This window comes from Ranitomeya imitator, chromosome 3 (genome assembly GCF_032444005.1).
Source record: "Ranitomeya imitator isolate aRanImi1 chromosome 3, aRanImi1.pri, whole genome shotgun sequence".
Classification (NCBI taxonomy): Eukaryota; Metazoa; Chordata; class Amphibia; order Anura; family Dendrobatidae; genus Ranitomeya; species Ranitomeya imitator.
This window is the reverse complement of record NC_091284.1, coordinates 772,062,015-772,084,731: the sequence shown is the minus strand read 5'-3', so window position 1 is coordinate 772,084,731 and position 22,717 is coordinate 772,062,015. Positions and strand designations below refer to the sequence as shown.

Genomic DNA, 22,717 nt, shown 5'->3' with positions numbered 1-22,717 from the left:
CTTAAGCTCATCCAGAGTGTTGGGTCTTGCGTCTCTCAACTTTCTCTTCACAATATCCCACAGATTCTCTATGGGGTTCAGGTCAGGAGAGTTGGCAGGCCAATTGAGCACAGTAATACCATGGTCAGTAAACCATTTACCAGTGGTTTTGGCACTGTGAGCAGGTGCCAGGTCGTGCTGAAAAATGAAATCTTCATCTCCATAAAGCATTTCAGCCAATGGAAGCATGAAGTGCTCCAAAATCTCCTGATAGCTAGCTGCATTGACCCTGCCCTTGATGAAACACAGTGGACCAACACCAGCAGCTGACATGGCACCCCACACCATCACTGACTGTGGGTACTTGACACTGGACTTCAGGCATTTTGGCATTTCCTTCTCCCCAGTCTTCCTCCAGACTCTGGCACCTTGATTTCCGAATGACATGCAAAATTTGCTTTCATCAGAAAAAAGTACTTGGGACCACTTAGCAACAGTCCAGTGCTGCTTCTATGTAGCTCAAAAGTGGCTTTACCTGGGGAATGCGGCACCTGTAGCCCATTTCCTGCACACGCCTGTGCACGGTGGTTCTGGATGTTTCCACACCAGACTCAGTCCACTGCTTCCTCAGGTTCCCCAAGGTCTGGAATCGGTCCTTCTCCACAATCTTCCTCAGGGTCCGGTCTCCTCTTCTCGTTGTACAGCGTTTTCTGCCACATTGTTTCCTTCCAACAGACTTACCATTGAGGTGCCTTGATACAGCACTCTGGGAACAGCCTATTTGTTGAGAAATTTCTTTCTGGGTCTTACCCTCTTGCTTGAGGGTGTCAATGATGGCCTTCTTGACATCTGTCAGGTCGCTAGTCTTACCCATGATGGGGGTTTTGAGTAATGAACCAGGCAGGGAGTTTATAAAAGCCTCAGGTATCTTTTGCATGTGTTTTGAGTTAATTAGTTGATTCAGAAGATTAGGGTAATAGGTCGTTTAGAGAACCTTTTCTTGATATGCTAATTTATTGAGACAGGTTTTTTGGGTTATCAGGAGTTGTATGCCAAAATCATCAGTATTAAAACAATAAAAGACCTGACAAATTTCAGTTGGTGGATAATGAATCTATAATATATGAAAGTTTAATTGTAATCATTACATTATGGTAAATAATGAAATTTAACACTATATGCTAATTTTTTGAGAAGGACCTGTATACCTATTCTATGTGTACACATTTATTCTACCTATTCTACTGTAAGCTGTCAGTGTGATTTTACTGTACACCGCACTGAATTGCCAGCTTTCCTCGCAAGTCACACTGCTGGTCCGTGTGTGATCCGTATTTTTGGGGCTTCCATAGACTTTCATTGACGTTTTATTTGCGCAATACGGTGACAAACGCAGCATGCTGCGATTTTCTACGGCCGTAGAAAGCCGCATAATACTGATCAGTAAAATACGGCAGATAGGAGCAGGGGCATAGAGAATAATTGTGCCATATTTTTTGCGAGTTTTACGGACGTAGTTTCTGCGCTCTTACGTCCGTAAAACTCGCAAGTGTGACGCCGGCCTAACTCTGAGGCCGTGTTCACACATAGCGTAAATGATGTGTTTTTTTTCTACTGCTTTTTTTCTGCAAGTGTCCTCATCACGGAACGCAATAACAATCTTCTCTGGTTATTACTACTTTACTATGTTTCTTTTATGTGTTTTCCTCCTTATTTGATGCGATTTTGGTGCAGATGTGAAGCAGAGTTTTTAACACTTTTTAATAGAAGTCTGATTTTTTTCCAAAGACGTCTATAGAGAAAAAATTAACCAAAACCTCAGAGTTCATCAATTCTGCTGTGTTTAAGGGTACAGTATGTGTACACGTTGCGGATTTACTGCAGATCCGCAACGTTTTTTACCGAGCATAAACTCTGCAGATCCGCAAGTGATTTATAGCACAATGTAAATCAATGAAAAAAAAATGCTGTGCTAATGGTGCGGAAAATTCCGCACGGAAAAGCTGCGGCTTAAAAGAAGTAGCATGTCACTTCTTTTGTGCGGATCTGCAGCATTTTTGTACCCATTCCATTATAGAAATTTACAGGGGTAAAAATGCATAAAATCCGCACAAAATCTGCAGCAAATCAGCAGCAATTCCGCACAAAATCCACTTAAGAAAAACATCTCCAAATCCGCATCTGCGTTTTCTGCCTAGAGATGCAGAATCCGCACACAAAATTCCAGAGGCTAATCCACAACGTGTGCACATAGCCTAAATGTCCAAGCAAAGTGGAAATGATTTCATGAAAACTACGCCCCCTGTGGTCCACACAGATTTATCACAGATCGGTAGCAATAGTGCATAATGTTGGAAAAAATATACTTTATAAACCGTACTTATGATCCAATGTAAGGAAATGTCACTACAAGGGAAAGGAGTGTCAAGGTGGAAAACACCGAAGATACAGTGCAAACATGGAAACAATCATATCACAGCCTGTTTTCACCTTCATGACCGCGCCAATTTTTTTTTCAATTCTGGCGAATGTCACTTTATGAGGTAATAAAACTGGACAGATTTGACATGTCCCAGTGATTCTGAAAAGGTCTTTTTAAGACAAATTGTACTTTATGTTAGAGGTACATTTTGGTCGATATGATTTGCATTTATTTATGAAAATATCAAAATTTGACAAAAAAAGTGAAAATTTAAATGTTTATGTGCTTAATCAAGATAGTTATACCACACAATAATATTTACCTCATGTCTTCTTCACATCAGTATAATTTTTTAAACAATTTTTTTTTTGTTAGGAAGTTAGAAGGGTTAAAAGTTTATCTGCAATTTCTCATTTTTCCAACAAAATTTAGAAAACCAATTATTTTACGAACCACATGTGACGTGACGTGACTTTGAAGGGCCTAAGTGACAGAAAATTAATTCATAATCTTCATGCAAATGACAAATTTTTAAATGACAATGATCTGTCAAGAATTTCATCCACTGGATTTTACAACCAGTAGTTAGCCAAAATTGTTTGGTTAGAAAAGTGTTCCCATCTCAAATGTTTATTACTTATCATTGTGGATATGACAAAATTGTCCAAAATATGTGTGTTCCACTCTTGGTATCCGTATCTACCCTGAAAATTTGAGCCCTAATTCAACCTGCTGGGAATAAATAGGTGGTGGTAAATAACTTCGACATTGTTCATTCCTATGGGAGTCCTGAAAATTTCCAGTCACGTATGTGTCGCCACCTCTCCATTTAAAGAGGGGTGCTGGATTTATGTGTAGAGAGGGTGGTGCTGTTATGCACAGTAAGGAACACGCTGCCACTTTAAGAGACAGCACCCCCTTGTCGGGTGTGATGGAATGCTCTGCTTCCCCCTGCAATAGACTGCGTGAATGAACTGCCCTGTGCTGAGGCTTGAGTCTTTAGAGTGTGTGAGAAAAGCTGCTGCAGAGAACGTCTGTGCTTGTAGCTGTGAGAGAGGACCCACAGCCTCGGACGGAGTGGACTTGTGAAATTGGACAGACTCTTTGGGTGCAGCAAGGGTGGCTGTCCTGTGCTAGTTTGAGAAGCCACGAAGATACCGAGAAAGGGATTTACAATTTCCAGGAGCACCTGCTGGACCCAGAAGCAAGGAGAAGACCACGTATCACGGATCTGGCAGAGAGCCATGCGCACCACCGTATTAGACTGTTGGGGGCCCCCGGGACTGGATCTGAGTCCCCAACATCACCGTGAGTTTGTTCCTGTTTTGTGCACATGTCAGGGCCATGTAGGCTTCAACAGACAGAACACGGCAGCCGTGTGGCATGCTTGGAGAGGCCAGGGAGGCTATAGGTAGAGTAGCATCATTCTGCGTTTATTGTTTGCATTTGCTTGTGTGACCAATATTGATTCTGTAATAGTTGGAGCACCGTGCTATTTGACAGCCCAGCTAAAGAATACAACTCTTGTAAATTATCTTTTTGCCATTGCGTAACCCTGTTTGCACCTTCCTCATCCACTTCATTCCTTGCCTTCCAATAAATTTACCCTTTGTTGTTTGCACCTCATCTTGTGTACGATAGTCTCCCTGCACCATGGTGGTTCCACAGCCATCGCTTCATATGCAGCTTGTGAATGTGCCATATATGTCAGAGATGGGAAATTGCCATCCAAAGGAACTACAGGGAAAAGGGAATGGATGCTTATCCAATACATGGAAAAACCAGGCCTTGTAAAGTGAGCATCACTACTAGTCCATCTTAATCCTTACCCTAATAAAAAAAAGATCAAAATAGGTTGTTGCCTTGAAAAATTCCTTTTTTTGCTGGCATATCTGCTACATAGTGTTATCAGTAAAGAGACCGCAAACAATTTTCCCTTATTTGCAATTATAGTGCTGTATTTCTGCCATGTAAGACAGTAGAGATGTTACATGTCCAACTGGACCTGTTCCTTTTATGGCTTCTATTACCAGATGCTGCCATATTCGTTCAGTGGGTGGTGCTGGTGATGGAGGATACATCAGGCCTGGAACCTCTGGGTGGCGCAGGCTCTGTCCCGCCACTGAGATTAGGGTGACTGGAACCTGTCGTCTAGTCTGGCAGTATGGGTGTGTGTGCTCTCCAGCTGGAGTCATCAGCGCAATGCTTTGGCCAATGGGACAGCACTATGCCCTATTAAAGCTCCAAGTGCTGTCGGTTATAGTTTTACTAGCCCTGGTTCACGGCCATAATCCAGTTCTTGTTTAGCCTGCCTTATTCTGACCTATGCCTGTTCCCTGACTATGCTTCTGTCTTTCGATTTTGTTCTTTGTTTGCCCTCCTGTGTCTGACCCAGTGACCTGACTTTTCCTGCCAGTTCATCGGTCCTTGACTACTCGAAAGATTTAACCCAGGGACCTTGCGTAAGTCCACATCTCTGTAGAGGGGTTAAAGGTAAAGACCAGGACACAACTAGGAATTAACCAGCACAAAGTCTTTAAGTGGAAGTCCTATCAACAACTGTTACAGATAGAGCCATGATACAGTAGGCTAACTTTATTAATTTATATTTTAGTCTTCATTAATTTAATTAAGGACAATTTGGTTCAGTAATAAGAAATTGGGCCATGCCCGATTTGATAAAAATGAATGTTTTCCACATTTCGCCCCATCTCTATTTGTGAGCTTAAAAAGATATGATTTACTTCAATCCATTAGGATTATGATGCCCAGCTTTATTCCCTGTGCTTGCCACTGTGCTTGATCTTATGTATGAAAATCATGAATCATCCGGCAATTACAGTTTAGTGTGAAACTATTTTTTCCACAGCCATCTGGTATTCCAGACCATGAACTGCAGAACTAAAGGAATTTTACTGGATCCCTATAAAATCACGGGTGTATCATAGTATGTTCTAGACATTGTCAGTCCAGTGATTCTATATCATAGATATATTGCCATACACAGTACAGTGCAAAAGTTTTAGGCAGGTGTGGAAAAAATGATGCACAGTAAGTAATATATTATTATTATTATTTTAGTTAACAAAATGCAAAGTGAATGAACAAAAGAAAAATCCAAATAAAATAAATATTTGATGTGACCTCTCTTTGCCTTCAAAACAGCAATAATAGGGTATTCCCTTCTCCAAGATCCTATTTCAATATGTAGTAGGTGTAATAATAATAATAATAATATTAGAAAATATCTCGAAAAAAAGAATATGTGAGCGGGCACCACTGAAATAACGTCTATGATAGATGCCAGGTGCTACATATGCGCTAATAAATACTTGTACAAGAGAAAGAGAGAAAAGAAGTGCAATAAATGTGCACACTCAGCTGTGATTAGAAAATGTGAACAATGCTTTATTGAGGCCGAAAAACACAGTGCCTATACATATAAAAACATTTAAAACAGCATGTAAAAACAAACCCAAACATATCACTACCGTACCCTCTGGATACCGCCCTCAGATCCCTCCTATGAGATAGAATAAATGTATATCTTATAGGAGAGACAATAAGGTCCTGGCCATTTGAGCCAAAAAAAACCATGAGTCCCTAGATCTAAATAGAAGTGTCCCTGAGATCCATATACCATACGCTGATGAGGTAATGGCCCCACCCCTTTGTCACTAAATCCATGATCTTTCCCCTGGATCCCTATCATGTCTGGCCAGTCTCCTCCATCTCCTGTAGATTATCTAAGATATAAAATCCTCCAATGCCAAACAAGGGGCACATATATTGTGCTATTGTGCGGTAGCTTCATTTCAGTATATCTTTTACCATTGGGAAGCCTTGATTTTCATGCCCTGCAGCATTTTGTGTGTACCATTTATTAAAACATCTTGTCTATATACTCACCATCTTGTCTTGAGGGATTATTTCTCTCTATGGGGTCTGCTTTTTGACCGTATTCCGTTATCCAGAGGGTACGGTAGTGATATGTTTGGGTATGTTTTTACATGCTGTTTTAAATGTTTTTATATGTATAGGCACTGTGTTTTTCGGCCTCAATAAAGCATTGTTCACATTTTCTAATCACAGCTGAGTGTGCACATTTATTGCGCTTCTTTTCTCTCTTTCTCTTGTATTAGAAAGTATCTCCAAATAGAAATGTAGGATAGTTCTTCTGATTCACTATGTATCCATGGTAATGGTCACTAACAGCTAAGTAGTACAGTACATGGATGATATTTTTTTCATCTTGTAGGGTACAGTTGAAACCTTAGATGAATTTATGTCCCATCTGAACACAAATGATTTGAATATACTTGACGTACCATCACAATGCTAATCGTATTGAATTTTTGGACGTAAATGTAAAACGTGACTCGAGTAATATTCTCCAAACTGACTTTTTTAGGAAACCGACTTCAACAAATGCACTCCTACATGCATCCTCCTCTCACCCTGCAGCTTTGATTCGCTCTATACCAGTGGGCCAATTGCTACGACTTAGATGTCTCTGCTCTACAGACATAGACTTTGATATGCAGGCCAAAGAACTCGCAGCAAGATTTATCAACCGTAGCTATGGCCATCAAAATTTTAAAAGAGCAAAACATTCTACAAGGAATTACTTACTATATTCCTCCCACAGGCCATCTCTGTTGATTCAAATTCGGTCCATTACCAATTATCATGTCCAGGCCCAAACAATGAGAAATTCACTTAAAAAGGCATGGCCTATTCTCTAAATGAATCAGACATTAGCCCAAAACCTCTCAAGAGAACCAAGTATCTGTTGCATAGTTTGGTCGCAGAAGAAACTTGTGAGAGTAGATTATATGGGGTAATTCAACTTTTATCTTCACAGAACATGGAGGTACATGCATCAGCTTCTTAATACAGCATAACAGGAAGTCTGAAGGACCTTTTACCAGATAGAAAGTGAAACCAAAGTACAAGTACATGCTGTACATTCAACTAAGCATATAACAGTAACAACATCGCCATCTACTGTCAAAAAAGTGTAAACTCCTCCTGCACACAAATATGTCTGTATCTGTTGCATATCTGTCAACACGCTTTCTCAACAGCAAGGACTTATTCAGTTAAGCCTTATTTCTTCATCAGTCTCTGATGTCTTTTAGCATTCAATAACTTTGTAAAAATATCTGATGACATATCTTAAGTTGGGCAGTACTCTAAATTTAGGATTCCTTGTCCCTGGTAATCTCTTAAGAAATGAAACTTTACATCAATGTGTTTAGTTCTTGGATTAAATCTTTCCATCAAGAACTAGACATCCTTGATTGTCCTCATACATCTTTGTTGTTCCCAATTGTTGTTGCCCTAAGTTTGTTAGAAGTTGTCTTTACCATAGAACTTCTTGACTGGCATGTGCTGCGGCGACATGTTCTGCTTCTGTCAGTGACAGTGTTGCTATAGATTGTTTCTTACTAGTCCAACTAATTGGTCCACCTGAGAGCACGAAAGCCACTGCTAGATTTCCTGTCAATTGGATCTCCAGCCAGTCTGTATCAATGTATCCGGTTAAAATTAATTTCTCACTTGCAGGTAGTTTCAGTTTAACATTGCTAGTGCCTTTCAAATAAGGGATTACTCTTTCCACTGCATTCCATTCCATTCCATTTTGTTTGGCTTTGACACCTTCCTGCTCAAAATTCCCACTGCTGCTGCAATGGCTGGCCTTGTAACAGTCGCAAGATATAATAATTTTCCCATTGCCTTTCTGTATTGTTCATTATTCGGTAACAGATTCTGTTCACTATTTATTTCCTTCAGATACTGTAGCTGGTTTCCATTGGAGACTTTACTGGTTTTGCATCTTTCAATCCAAATGTTTCGATTATGTCTTGAATCATGTAACATAGTAACATACATAGTTAGTAAGTCCGAAAAAAGACATTTGTCCATCCAGTTCAGCCTATATTCCATCATAATAAATCCCCAGATCTACGTCCTTCTACAGAACCTAATTGTATGATACAATATTGTTCTGCTCCAGGAAGACATCCAGGCCTCTCTTGAACCCCTCGACTGAGTTCGCCATCACCACCTCCTCAGGCAAGCAATTCCAGATTCTCACTGCCCTAACAGTAAAGAATCCTCTTCTATGTTGGTGGAAAAACCTTCTCTCCTCCAGACGCAAAGAATGCCCCCTTGTGCCCGTCACCTTCCTTGGTATAAACAGATCCTCAGCGAGATATTTGTATTGTCCCCTTATATACTTATACATGGTTATTAGATCGCCCCTCAGTCGTCTTTTTTCTAGACTAAATAATCCTAATTTCGCTAATCTATCTGGGTATTGTAGTTCTCCCATCCCCTTTATTAATTTTGTTGCCCTCCTTTGTACTCTCTCTAGTTCCATTATATCCTTCCTGAGCACCGGTGCCCAAAACTGGACACAGTACTCCATGTGCGGTCTAACTAGGGATTTGTAAAGAGGCAGTATAATGCTCTCATCATGTGTATCCAGACCTCTTTTAATGCACCCCATGATCCTGTTTGCCTTGGCAGCTGCTGCCTGGCACTGGCTGCTCCAGGTAAGTTTATCATTAACTAGGATCCCCAAGTCCTTCTCCCTGTCAGATTTACCCAGTGGTTTCCCATTCAGTGTGTAATGGTGACATTGATTCCTTCTTCCCATGTGTATAACCTTACATTTATCATTGTTAAACCTCATCTGCCACCTTTCAGCCCAAGTTTCCAACTTATCCAGATCCATCTGTAGCAGAATACTATCTTCACTTGTATTAACTGCTTTACATAGTTTTGTATCATCTGCAAATATCGATATTTTACTGTGTAAACCTTCTACCAGATCATTAATGAATATGTTGAAGAGAACAGGTCCCAATACTGACCCCTGCGGTACCCCACTGGTCACAGCGACCCAGTTAGAGACTATACCATTTATAACCACCCTCTGCTTTCTATCACTAAGCCAGTTACTAACCCATTTACACACAATTTCCCCCAGACCAAGCATTCTCATTTTGTGTACCAACCTCTTGTGCGGCACGGTATCAAACGCTTTGGAAAAATCGAGATATACCACGTCCAATGACTCACCGTGGTCCAGCCTATAGCTTACCTCTTCATAAAAACTGATTAGATTGGTTTGACAGGAGCGATTTCTCATAAACCCATGCTGATATGGAGTTAAACAGTTATTCTCATTGAGATAATCCAGAATAACATCCCTCAGAAACCCTTCAAATATTTTACCAACAATAGAGGTTAGACTTACTGGCCTATAATTTCCAGGTTCACTTTTAGAGCCCTTTTTGAATATTGGCACCACATTTGCTATGCGCCAGTCCTGCGGAACAGACCCCGTCGCTATAGAGTCCCTAAAAATAAGAAATAATGGTTTATCTATTACATTACTTAGTTCTCTTAGTACTCGTGGGTGTATGCCATCCGGACCCGGAGATTTATCTATTTTAATCTTATTTAGCCGGTTTCGCACCTCTTCTTGGGTTAGATTGGTGACCCTTAATATAGGGTTTTCATTGTTTCTTGGGATTTCACCTAGCATTTCATTTTCCACTGTGAATACCGTGGAGAAGAAGGTGTTTAATATGTTAGCTTTTTCCTCGTCATCTACAACCATTCTTTCCTCACTATTTTTTAAGGGTCCTACATTTTCAGTTTTTATTCTTTTACTATTGATATAGTTGAAGAACAGTTTGGGATTAGTTTTACTCTCCTTAGCAATGTGCTTCTCTGTTTCCTTTTTGGCAGCTTTAATTAGTTTTTTGTGATCTTGATTAAGAGGGAAATTCCGGTCTACTTCTCTTTCTATCTGTATTCCTAGGTACTGTTTCACATTTCCCAGATTTTTGATTTCAAAGTGTTGATCCAAAGTTTTCACTATCTCCGTTTCATCCCTTTCTTTTTCAAAACAAACTAACATATAATCCACATATATCAGCACATAGATACATCTGTCTGTCAGTCTCTTGGTATATAGACAAGGATCCGTTTTGCTTCTTTGAAAATGTTTATTTATGAGTACTTCTGTGATTTTAACATTTCATGCTTTAGCGACTTGTTTTAAACCATATATACTTTTCTGTAGCTTACAAACCATGTTTGGTTTCCTTTTATTCTTGAATCCTGGGGGTTGTTCCATGTAAATGTCTTCTGTTAAGTCTTCATTCAGAAATGCTGCCTTTACATCCAGATGTTTCAACTGCATTTGTTTCGTAGCTGCAACTGCAAACAAAGTTCTGATTGTGGTGTGTTTGACAACTGGAGCAAATGTCTCATCATAGTCTTCTCCATATTTCTGAGAATAGCCTTTAGCTACGAGTCTTGTTCGGTACCGATCAGCTCTGCCATCTGCTTGGTATTTTACTTTAAAACCCATTTATATCCTATAGCCTTTTTTCTTTTGGTAGTTCTGTCAGTGTCCATGTCTTTGAATCATGCATGGATTTTATTTCTGTTTCTGCAGCCTTTATCTATTTTTTGGCCTCTTCTTCTGAAAGTTGAGATATGTCCGCCCAAGATTTAGGTTCCTAAATTTTATTTGTACTTGCCTTGTATGAAAGACGTAGAGGTGGTCTTCCCTTGTTTTCTCTTATTGAGCGTCATGGTTCTGCGTCTGTATGGAGCTGTATCTCTTGACTTTCAGTTTTTTGATTTTTATCAATTTCCACTTCTTTCTCATCAGATGTTTAGATCATTTAGATCTTCAGTGAATGTTACACTGTTACTCACTGTGATTCTATCTGTAGTGATTACCTCACATAAATCATCTTTAGACAATAACATCTCCACTTTGAACTTCCATAACGGATAGTTCTCATTGTTCAGCTTAGCTACTGTGAGTCTCAGCTCTGAACTGCTGCTCATCTTTAACTTACCGTATTTGTCTTTCTTGTTTGAAGAGAATTGCTCTGAAGCATTCTTTTGCATTCACCAAGTCTTTTTTTCTTCTATGCTGGGCCCATAACCTGTTGCATAGTTTGGTCACAGAGGAAACTTGTGAGAGTAGATAATATGGGGTAATTTAACTTTTATCTACACAGAACATGAGGTACATGCATCAGCTTCTTAATACAGCATAACAGGAAGTCTAAAGGACCTTTTACCAGAGAGAAAGTGAAACAAGTATATGCATTACATTGAACTAGGCATATATCAGTAACAACATCGCCATCTACTGTCAGAAAAGTGTAAACTCCTCCTGCATACAATTAAGTCGGTATCTGTTGCATATCTTTCAACAGTTTCACCTTCTGCCATCATAAAAATATATGGGACACACGAGTGAGAAGTCACTATCAAAATGACCATAAAACTTTTTTAACTCAGACTCAACAACAGAAAGGAAGTTTTCCATGTGGCCATAGCGTTGCCTGCCCCAACATTGACAGGATTAATACATTTAGCAATTCTGCAGGATCAAAGGATTTCACTATCAATCATTTTATTAAATGCAAAACAAAAGCAGTTATATATTATGCTATATATCCCTGCCCCAAAAATTTATCTTGGCCTCACTACTCGACAATTAAAAATATGAGTACAAGAGCATGTCAATGGCATCATTGCTGCGCAGAATGAGGAAGATTTTTCTATCCTCAAAACAATCTCCAAGATTCTAAATGATTCTACAATTGTGATCCATCAGTTCTAAGAGTAAGAGGCATCGATAAAATTACTCCCTCTTTACGGGAGGTAACATCAGTCAAAAATTAGCACAGAAAGAAACCAAATGGATATGGATGTTTAATACCATATATCCTCATGGCTTGAATGAAAATTTCAGTTTTACTCCATTCCTCTGACCACCTAGTCATCCAGTTACGTATTTGTTTATTTATTATTGCCTTTTTATCTTTTTAAACATTTTTTTTAATATGTGAGCACATTACTGTATTCTTTACATCTATTTTACATCTTTTTTTGGTCCCTTCACTTGTATCATATATGTTTTGCACGGACATGTTTTTGGTATGTTTTTTGTGTATTTATTAATACTTTTAATCTCTATATAATCTCTATATTATTTCTAGTCACCTTCTATGCGTTTCTACCGGAGCCCTCTTGTCCATGTGTCCTGCCTCGTTGGCACTGTTTTTTCCTTGATTGATTGGATCCTTGTCCTGCAGCTTCAAATCTCTTTTGGTCTCCATCTCAATTGACGAGATCTTCTGTATGGACAATTATGAATTATGCATTATTTCCTTCATAACTGTTCCCCATATCCCCCTTACACTATTTATTAATTCCCTTCAATCATCACCATTATTATATGTACTCTGCTCAAAAAAAAAAAAAAAAGGGAACACTTCAACAACGGACTATAACTCCAAGTAAATCAAACTTCTGTAAAATCAATCACATGCTATTGTGCAAATGGAATAGACAACAGATGGAAATTATTGGCAATTATCAAGACACACTCAATAAAGGAGTGGTTCTGCAGGTGGGACTGACCACAGACCACATCTCAGTACCAATGCTTTCTGGCTGATGTTTTGGTCACTTTGAATGTTGGTTGTGCTTTCGCACTCGTGGTAGCATGAGACGGAATCTACAACTCACACAAGTGGCTCAGGTAGTGCAGCTCGTCCAGGATGGCACATCAATGCGACCTGTGGCAAGAAGGTTTGCTGTGTCTGTCAGCGTAGTGTCCAGAGGCTGGAGGCGCTACCAGGAGACAGGCCAGTACACCAGGAGAGGGCCGTAGGAGGGCAACAACTAAGCAGCAGGACTTCTACCTCAGCCTTTGTGCAAGGAGGAACAGAAGGAGCACTGCCAGAGCCCGGCAAAATGACCTCCAGCAGGCCACAAATGTGCATGGGTCTGCACTGTTATGACCTGGTGGTCAGGACAATAATGGACCAGGTGGTAAAGAGCACACAGAATGACCTGATAGTTACTGATAATATAGGACGAGCTCTGAGACGTGGGAACTCTGCTGACCGCAATCCCTAAACATATCACACACACTAGAAATAGCCGTGGAGCGCTCCTGACGCTCCCTAGGCGCCTCGTCACAGCCTAAGGAACTAGCTAGCCCTAAAGATAGAAAAATAAAGCCTACCTTGCCTCAGAGAAATTCCCCAAAGGAAAAGGCAGCCCCCCACATATAATGACTGTGATTTAGCAAAGTGAGGCCCGACTTACTGAACAGACAGAGGATAGAAAAGGTAACTTTGCGGTCAGCACAAAAAACTACAAAAAGACCACGCAGAGGGCGCAAAAAGACCCTCCGCGTCCCAGAGCTTCCAGCAAGCAAGAAAACAATCAAAATAGCAAGCTGGACAGAAAAATAGCAAACCAGAGAAAAACAAGCAGGAACTTAGCTTCTGCTGGGAAGACAGGTAACAAGAACGATCCAGGAGTGAACTAGACCAATACTGGAACATTGACAGGTGGCATGGAGCAATGATCTAGGTGGAGTTAAATAGAGCAGCCAGCTAACGAATTAACCTCGTCACCTGTAGAAGGAACCTCAGAAGCCGCAGCCCCACTCACCACCACCAGAGGAAGCCCATGGACAGAACCAGCCGAAGTACCATTCATGACCACAGGAGGGAGCTTGACAACAGAATTCACAACAGTACCCCCCCTTGAGGACGGGTCACCGAACCCTCACCAGAGCCCCCAGGCCGGCCAGGACGAGCCAAATGAAATGCACGAACCAGATCGGCAGCATGAACATCGGAGGCAAAGACCCAGGAATTATCTTCCTGACCATAACCCTTCCATTTGACCAGGTACTGGAGTTTCCGTCTCGAAATACGAGAATCCAAAATCTTCTCCACCACATACTCCAACTCCCCCTCAACCAACACCGGGGCAGGAGGATCAACGGATGGAACCACAGGCGCCACGTATCTCCACAACAATGACCTATGGAATACATTATGGATGGCAAAAGAAGCTGGAAGGGTCAAATGAAACGACACAGGATTGAGAACCTCAGAAATCTTATACGGACCAATGAAACGAGGCTTAAACTTAGGAGAGGAAACCTTCATAAGAACATAACGAGATGACAACCAAACCAAATCCCCAACACGAAGTCGGGGACCCACACAGCGCCGGCGGTTAGCGAAACGTTAAGCCTTCTCCTGGGACAATGTCAAATTGTCCACCACATGAGTCCAAATCTGCTGCAACCTATCCACCACAGTATCTACACCAGGACAGTCCGAAGACTCAACCTGCCCTGAAGAGAAACGAGGATGGAAACCAGAATTGCAGAAAAAAGGCGAAACCAAAGTAGCCGAGCTGGCCCGATTATTAAGGGCGAACTCAGCCAAAGGCAAAAAGGACACCCAATCATCCTGATCAGCAGAAACAAAGCATCTCAGATATGTTCCAAAGTCTGATTAGTTCATTCGGTTTGGCCATTTGTCTGAGGATGGAAAGCCGAGGAAAAAGACAAATCAATGCCCATCCTAGCACAAAAGGCTCGCCAAAACCTCGAAACAAACTGGGAACCTCTGTCCGAAACGATGTTCTCCGGAATGCCATGTAAACGAACCACATGCTGGAAAAACAATGGCACCAAATCAGAGGAGGAAGGCAATTTAGACAAGGGTACCAAATGGACCATCTTAGAGAAGCGATCACAAACCACCCAAATGACCGACATCTTTTGAGAGACAGGGAGATCCGAAATAAAATCCATAGAGATATGCGTCCAGGGCCTCTTCGGGACCGGCAAGGACAAAAGCAACCCACTGGCACGAGAACAGCAGGGCTTAGCCCGAGCACAAGTCCCACAAGACTGCACAAAAGAACGCACATCCCGCGACAAAGACAGCCACCAAAAGGATCTAGCCACCAAATCTCTGGTACCAAAGATTCCCGGATGACCAGCCAACACTGTTGTGAATTCTGTGGTCAAGCTCCCTCCTGTGGTCATGAGTGGTACTTCGGCTGGTTCTGTCTGTGAGCTTCCTCTGGTGGATTTGAGTGGGGCTGCGGCTTCTGAGTTTCCTTCCTCAGGTGACGAGGTTAAGTCGTTAGGTGCTGCTCTATTTAACTCCACCTAGTTCTTTGTTCCTTGCCTCCAGTCAATGTTCCAGTATTGGTCTTGCTCTCTCCTGGATCGTCCTTGTGGCCTGACTTCACTGCATAAGCTAAATTCTGCTTGTGTTTCTTGGTTTGCTATTTTTTTCTGTCCAGCTTGCTATTTTGGTCTTGCTTGCTGGAAGCTCTGGGACGCAGAGGAAGCACCTCCGTACCGTTAGTCGGTGCGGAGGGTCTTTTTGCGCCCTCTGCGTGGTTGTTTGTAGGTTTTTGTGCTGACCGCAAAGCTATCTTTCCTATCCTCGGTCTATTCAGTAAGTCGGGCATCACTTTGCTAAAATCTATTTCATCTCTGTGTTTCTATTTTCATGTTTACTCACAGTCATTATATGTGGGGGGCTGCCTTTTCCTTTGGGGAATTTCTCTGAGGCAAGGTAGGCTTATTTTTCTATCTTCAGGGCTAGCTAGTTTCTCAGGCTGTGCCCGAGGCGCCTAGGTCTGGTCAGGAGCGCTCCACGGCTAACTCTAGTGTGGTGTGATAGGATTAGGGATTGCGGTCAGCAGAGTTCCCACGTCTCAGAGCTCGTCCTATGTTATTAGTAACTATCAGGTCACTTTGTATGCTCTTAACCACCAGGTCCATTGTGTTTCTGAACCACCAGTTCATAACAGTACTGGAGGCCCAAAGTACTAATGCTTCTCAATAGAGGGAAAAGAGAAGTTCTGAGACCATTTTTTTTTCTCTGCACTGTGTTTTGTCTTTCTTTTCCCCTAGATATTTGGGTGGTTCAGGACACAGGTGTAGTGATGGACATTAAAGGTCTGTTTTCTTGTGTGGATCATCTCACTGCAAGAGTACAAAATATTCAAGACATTGTGGTTCAAAAATCTGTGTTAGAACCTAGAATTCCTATTCCTGACTTATTTTCTGGAAATAGAGCTAAGTTTCTGAATTTCAAAAATAATTGTAAACTGTTTCTGGCTTTGAAACCCCGCTCCTCTGGTGACCCAGTTCAACAAATTAAGATCATTATTTCTTTATTACGTGGCGACCCTCAAGACTGGGCATTTTCCCTTGCGCCAGGAGATCCTGCATTATGCGATATTATGCATTTTTTCTGGCGCTCGGATTGCTTTATGATGAACCTAATTCAGTGGATCAGGCAGAGAAAAATTTGCTGGCTCTGTGTCAGGGTCAGGATGAGGTAGAGATATATTGTCAGAAGTTTAGGAAGTGGTCTGTGCTCACTCAATGGAATGAATGTGCGCTGGCAGCAATTTTCAGAAAGGGTCTCTCTGAAGCCCTTAAGGATGTCATGGTGGGATTTCCTATGCCTGCTGGTCTGAATGAGTCTATGTCTTTAGCCATTCAGATCGATCGACGCTTACGTGAGCGTAAAAATGTGCACCATTTGGCGGTATTATCTGAGCATAAACCTGAGCCTATGCAATGTGATAGGACTTTGACCAGAGCTGAACGGCAAGAACACAGACGTCGGAATGGGCTGTGTTTTTATTGTGGTGATTCCACTCATGCTATCTCCGATTGTCCTAAGCGCACTAAGCGGTTCGCTAAGTCTGCCACCATTGGTACGGTACAGTCGAAATTTCTTTTGTCCGTTACTTTGATCTGCTCTTTGTCATCCTATTCTGTCATGGCATTTGTGGATTCAGGCGCTGCCCTGAATTTGATGGACTTGGACTTTGCTAGGCGCTGTGGGATTTTCTTGGAGCCCTTGCAGTATCCTATTCCATTGAGAGGAATTGATGCTACGCCTTTGGCCAAGAATAAGCCTCAGTACTGGACCCAACTGACCATGTGCATGGCTCCTGCGCATCAGGAGGATATTCGCTTTTTGGTGTTGCATAATCTGCATGATGAGGTCGTGTTGGGGTTGCCATGGCTACAAGTCCATAACCCAGTATTGGATTGGAAATCTATGTCTGTGTACAGCTGGGGTTGTCAGGGGGTACATGGTGATGTTCCAGTTCTGTCTATTTCATCATCCACCCCTTCTGAGGTCCCAGAGTTCTTGTCGGATTACCGGGATGTATTTGATGAGCCCAAGTCCAGTGCCCTACCTCCGCATAGGGATTGCGATTGTGCTATCGATTTGATTCCTGGTAGTAAGTTTCCTAAGGGTCGACTGTTTAATTTGTCTGTGCCTGAGCACACCGCTATGCGGAGTTACGTAAAGGAATCCTTGGAGAAGGGTCATATTCGCCCGTCGTCGTTGCCATTGGGATCAGGGTTCTTTTTTGTGGCCAAGAAGGATGGTTCGTTGAGACCTTGTATTGATTACCGTCTTCTAAATAAAATCACAGTCAAATTTCAGTACCCCTTGCCGCTGCTGTCTGATTTGTTTGCTCGGATTAAGGGGGCTAGTTGGTTCACCAAGATAGATCTTTGTGGTGCGTATAATCTTGTGCGTATTAAACAGGGCGATGAATGGAAAACAGCATTTAATATGCCCGAGGGCCATTTTGAGTACCTGGTTATGCCATTCGGGCTTTCCAATGCTCCATCAGTATTTCAGTCCTTTATGCATGACATCTTCCGAGAGTACCTGGATAAATTCCTGATTGCATATTTGGATGATATTTTGGTCTTCTCGGATGATTGGGAGTCTCACGTGAAGCAGGTCAGAATGGTGTTCCAGGTCCTGCGTGCAAATTCTTTGTTTGTGAAGGGGTCAAAGTGCCTCTTTGGAGTTCAGAAGGTTTCATTTTTGGGTTTCATTTTTTCCCCTTCTACTATCGAGATGGACCCTGTTAAAGTTCAGGCCATTTATGATTGGACTCAGCCGACATCTCTGAAGAGTCTGCAAAAGTTCCTGGGCTTTGCTAATTTTTATCGTCGCTTCATCAATAATTTTTCTAGTATTGCTAAACCGTTGACTGATTTGACCAAGAAGGGTGCTGATGTGGTCACTTGGTCTTCTGCTGCTGTAGAAGCTTTTCAGGAGTTGAAGCGTCGTTTTTCTTCTGCCCCTGTGTTGTGCCAGCCAGATGTTTCGCTCCCGTTCCAGATCAAGGTTGATGCTTCTGAGATTGGAGCAGGGGCTGTTTTGTCGCAAAGAAGTTCTGATGGCTCGGTGATGAAACCATGTGCCTTCTTTTCCAGGAAGTTTTCGCCTGCTGAGCGTAATTATGATGTTGGTAATCGAGAGTTGTTGGCCATGAAGTGGGCATTCGAGGAGTGGCGTCATTGGCTTGAATGAGCTAAGCATCGCGTGGTGGTCTTGACTGATCACAAGAACTTGACTTATCTCGAGTCTGCCAAACAGTTGAATCCTAGACAGGCTCGTTGGTCGCTGTTTTTCTCCCGTTTTGACTTTGTGGTTTTGTTCCTTCCGGGCTCTAAGAATGTGCAGGCGGATGCCCTGTCTAGGAGTTTTGTGCCCGACTCTCCGGGTTTGCCTGAGCCGGCGGGTATTCTCAAAGAGGGGATAATTTTGTCTGCCATCTCCCCTGATTTGCGGCGGGTGCTGCAAAAATTTCAGGCTAATAGACCTGACCGCTGCCCAGCGGAGAAACTGTTTGTCCCTGATAAATGGACGAGTAGAGTTATCTCTGAGGTTCATTGTTCGGTGTTGGCTGGTCATCCTGGAATCTTTGGTACCAGAGATTTGGTGGCTAGATCCTTTTGGTGGCCTGTTGTGAATTCTGTGGCAGAGCTCCCTCCTGTGGTCACAAGTGGTACTTCGGCTGATTCTCTCTGTGAGCTTCTGTTGGTGGAGGGAAGTGGTACTGCGGCTTCTGAGTTTCCTCCCTCAGGTGATCTGGTGAGGTCGTTAGGTGCTTCTCTACTTAACTCCACCTAATGCTTTGATCCTGGCTTCCTGTCAATGTTCCAGTGTTGGACTTGCTTTTCCCTGGATCATTCCTGTGGCCTGCTGCTCTGCATAGCTAAGTTCTTCTTTGCTATTTGTTTGCTATTTTTTCTGTCCAGCTTGTCTTATTTGTTGCTGGAAGCTCTGGGACGCAAAGGGTGTACCTCCGTGCCGTTAGTTCGGTACAGAGGGTCTTTTTGCCCCCTTTGCGTGGTTTTCTTTAGGGTTTTGTGTAGACCGCAAAGTTACCTTTTCTATCCTCTATCTGTTAAGAAAGTCGGGCCACACTTTGCTGAATCTGTTTCATCTCTACGTTTGTCTTTTCATCTTAACTCACAGTCATTATATGTGGGGGGCTGCCTTTTCCTTTGGGGTATTTCTCTGAGGCAAGGTAGACTTATTTTCTATCTTCAGGCTAGTTAGTTTCTCAGGCTGTGCCGAGTTGCATAGGCAGAGTTAGGCGCAATCCACGGCTGCCTCTAGTGTTGTTTGGAGAGGATTAGGGATTGCGGTCTGCAGAGTTCCCACGTCTCAGAGCTCGTTCTATGATTTTGGGTTATTGTCAGATCACTGTATGTGCTCTGACCGCTATGTCCATTGTAGTACTGAATTGCCTTTCATAACAGTACAGGAAGCCCAAAGTACTAATGATTCTCAATAGAGGGAAAAAAGAAGTTCTGAGACCAATTTTTTTTCTTTGCACTGTGTTTTGCCTTTTTTCCCCTAGACATTTGGGTGGTTCAGTACACAGGTGTAGCGATGGACATTAGAAGTCTGTCTTCATCTGTGGATCAGCTCTCGGCAAGAGTACAAAAGATTCAAGACACTATTGATCAGAAAGCTATGTTGGAACCAAGAATTCCTATTCCTGATTTGTTTTTTGGAGATAGAACTAAGTTTCTGAGTTTCAAAAATAATTGTAAATTATTTCTGGCCTTGAAACCCCGCTCCTCTGGTGATCCAGTTCAACAGGTTTTGATTGTTATTTCTTTTTTGCGCGGCGACCCTCAGGACTGGGCATTTTCTCTTGCGCCAGGAGATCCTGCATTGAGTAATATCGATGCGTTTTTCCTGGCGCTCGGATTGCTGTACGATGAACCTAATTCAGTGGATCAGGCAGAGAGAAATTTGCTGGCTCTTTGTCAGGGTCAGGATGAGATAGAGGTATATTGTCAGAAATTTTGAAAGTGGTCTGTGCTCACTCAATGGAATGAATCTGCGCTGGCAGCTATGTTCAGAAAGGGTCTCTCTGAAGCCCTTAAAGATGTCATGGTGGGATTTCCTATGCCTGCTGGTTTGAATGAGTCTATGTCTTTGGCCATTCAGATCGGTCGACGCTTGCGTGAGCGTAAATCTGTGCACCATTTGGCGGTATTACCTGAGCTTAAACCTGAGCCTATGCAGTGCGATAGGACTTTGACCAGAGTTAAACGGCAAGAACACAGACGTCTGAATGGGCTGTGTTTCTACTGTGGTGATTCCACTCATGCTATCTCTGATTGTCCTAAGCGCACTAAGCGGTTCGCTAGGTCTGCCACCATTGGTACGGTACAGTCAAAATTTCTTCTGTCCATTACCTTGATCTGCTCTTTGTCATCGTATTCTGTCATGGCATTTGTGGATTCAGGCGCTGCCCTGAATTTGATGGACTTGGAGTATGCTAAGCGTTGTGGGTTTCTCTTAGAGCCCTTGCAGTGTCCTATTCCATTGAGAGGAATTGATGCCACGCCTTTGGCCAAGAATAAGCCTCAATACTGGACCCAGCTGACCATGTGCATGGCTCCTGCACATCAGGAGGTTATTCGCTTTCTGGTGTTGCATAATCTGCATGATGTGGTTGTGTTGGGGTTGCCATGGCTACAAGCCCATAATCCAGTATTAGATTGGAAATCCATGTCGGTGTCCAGCTGGGGTGGTCAGGGGGTACATGGTGATGTTCCATTTCTGTCAATTTCGTCATCCACCCCTTCTGAGGTTCCAGAGTTCTTGTCTGATTACCGGGATGTATTTGATGAGCCCAAGTCCGATGCCCTACCTCCGCATAGGGATTGTGATTGTGCTATCAATTTGATTCCTGGTAGTAAATTCCCAAAAGGTCGACTGTTTAATTTATCGGTGCCTGAGCACGCCGCTATGCGCAGTTATGTGAAGGAATCCCTGGAGAAGGGGCATATTCGCCTGTCATCGTCACCATTAGGAGCAGGGTTCTTTTTTGTAGCCAAGAAGGATGGTTCGCTGAGACCTTGTATAGATTACTGCCTTCTAAATAAGATCACAGTTAAATTTCAGTACCCCTTGCCATTGTTATCTGATTTGTTTGCTCGGATTAAGGGGGCTAGTTGGTTCACCAAGATAGATCTTTGTGGTGCGTATAATCTGGTGCGAATCAGGCGAGGAGATGAATGGAAAACTGCATTTAATACGCCTGAGGGTCATTTTGAGTATCTAGTGATGCCATTCGGACTTGCCAATACTCCATCAGTGTTTCAGTCCTTTATGCATGACATCTTCCGAGAGTACCTGGATAAATTCCTGATTGAGTTCTTGGATGACATTTTGATCTTCTCGGATGATTGGGAGTCTCATGTGAAGCAGGTCAGAACAGTTTTTCAGGTCCTGCGTGCTAATTCTTTGTTTGTGAAGGGATCAAAGTGTCTCTTTGGTGTGCAGAAGGTTTCATTTTTGGGGTTCATCTTTTCCCCTTCTACTATCGAGATGGATCCTGTTAAGGTCCAAGCCATCCATGATTGGACTCAGCCGACATCTCTGAAAAGTCTGCAAAAGTTCCTGAGCTTTGCTAATTTTTATCGTCGCTTCATCTGCAATTTTTCTAGTATTGCCAAACCATTGACCGATTTGACCAAGAAGGGTGCTGATTTGGTCAATTGGTCTTCTGCTGCTGTGGAAGCTTTTCAAGACTTGAAGCGTCGTTTTTCTTCTGCCCCTGTGTTGTGTCAACCAGATGTTTTTCTTCCGTTCCAGGTCGAGGTTGATGCTTCTGAGATTGGAGCAGGGGCTGTTTTGTCGCAGAGAGGTTCTGATTGCTCAGTGATGAAACCATGCACTTTTTTTTCCAGGAAGTTTTCGCCTGCTGAGCGAAATTATGATGTGGGCAACCGAGAGTTGCTGGCCATGAAGTGGGCATTCGAGGAGTGGCGTCATTGGCTTGAAGGAGCTAAGCATCGCGTGGTGGTATTGACTGATCATAAGAACTTGACTTATCTTGAGTCTGCTAAGCGGTTGAATCCTAGACAGGCTCGATGGTCGCTGTTTTTTGCCCGTTTTGACTTTGTGATTTCGTACCTTCCGGGCTCTAAAAATGTGAAGGCGGATGCTCTGTCTAGGAGTTTTGTGCCCGACTCTCCGGGTTTGTCTGAGCCGGCGGGTATCCTCAAGGAAGGAGTAATTGTGTCTGCCATCTCCCCTGATTTGCGGCGGGTGCTGCAAAAATTTCAGGCTAATA

The 22,717-nt window shown here is 42.6% G+C and overlaps 1 protein-coding gene across 1 annotated transcript in view; it reads left to right on the top strand.

Annotated features, from left to right (window-relative positions):
- Nucleotides 1–3,394: 3,394 nt before the first annotated feature.
- LOC138671134 (uncharacterized) overlaps nt 3,395–22,717 on the top strand; it is an 81,028-nt gene continuing 61,705 nt past the window's right edge. The window contains exon 1 of the mRNA XM_069759067.1: nt 3,395–3,709. The gene's annotated coding sequence lies outside the window, so the exon portion shown is untranslated. The remainder of the gene's footprint in view (nt 3,710–22,717) is intronic.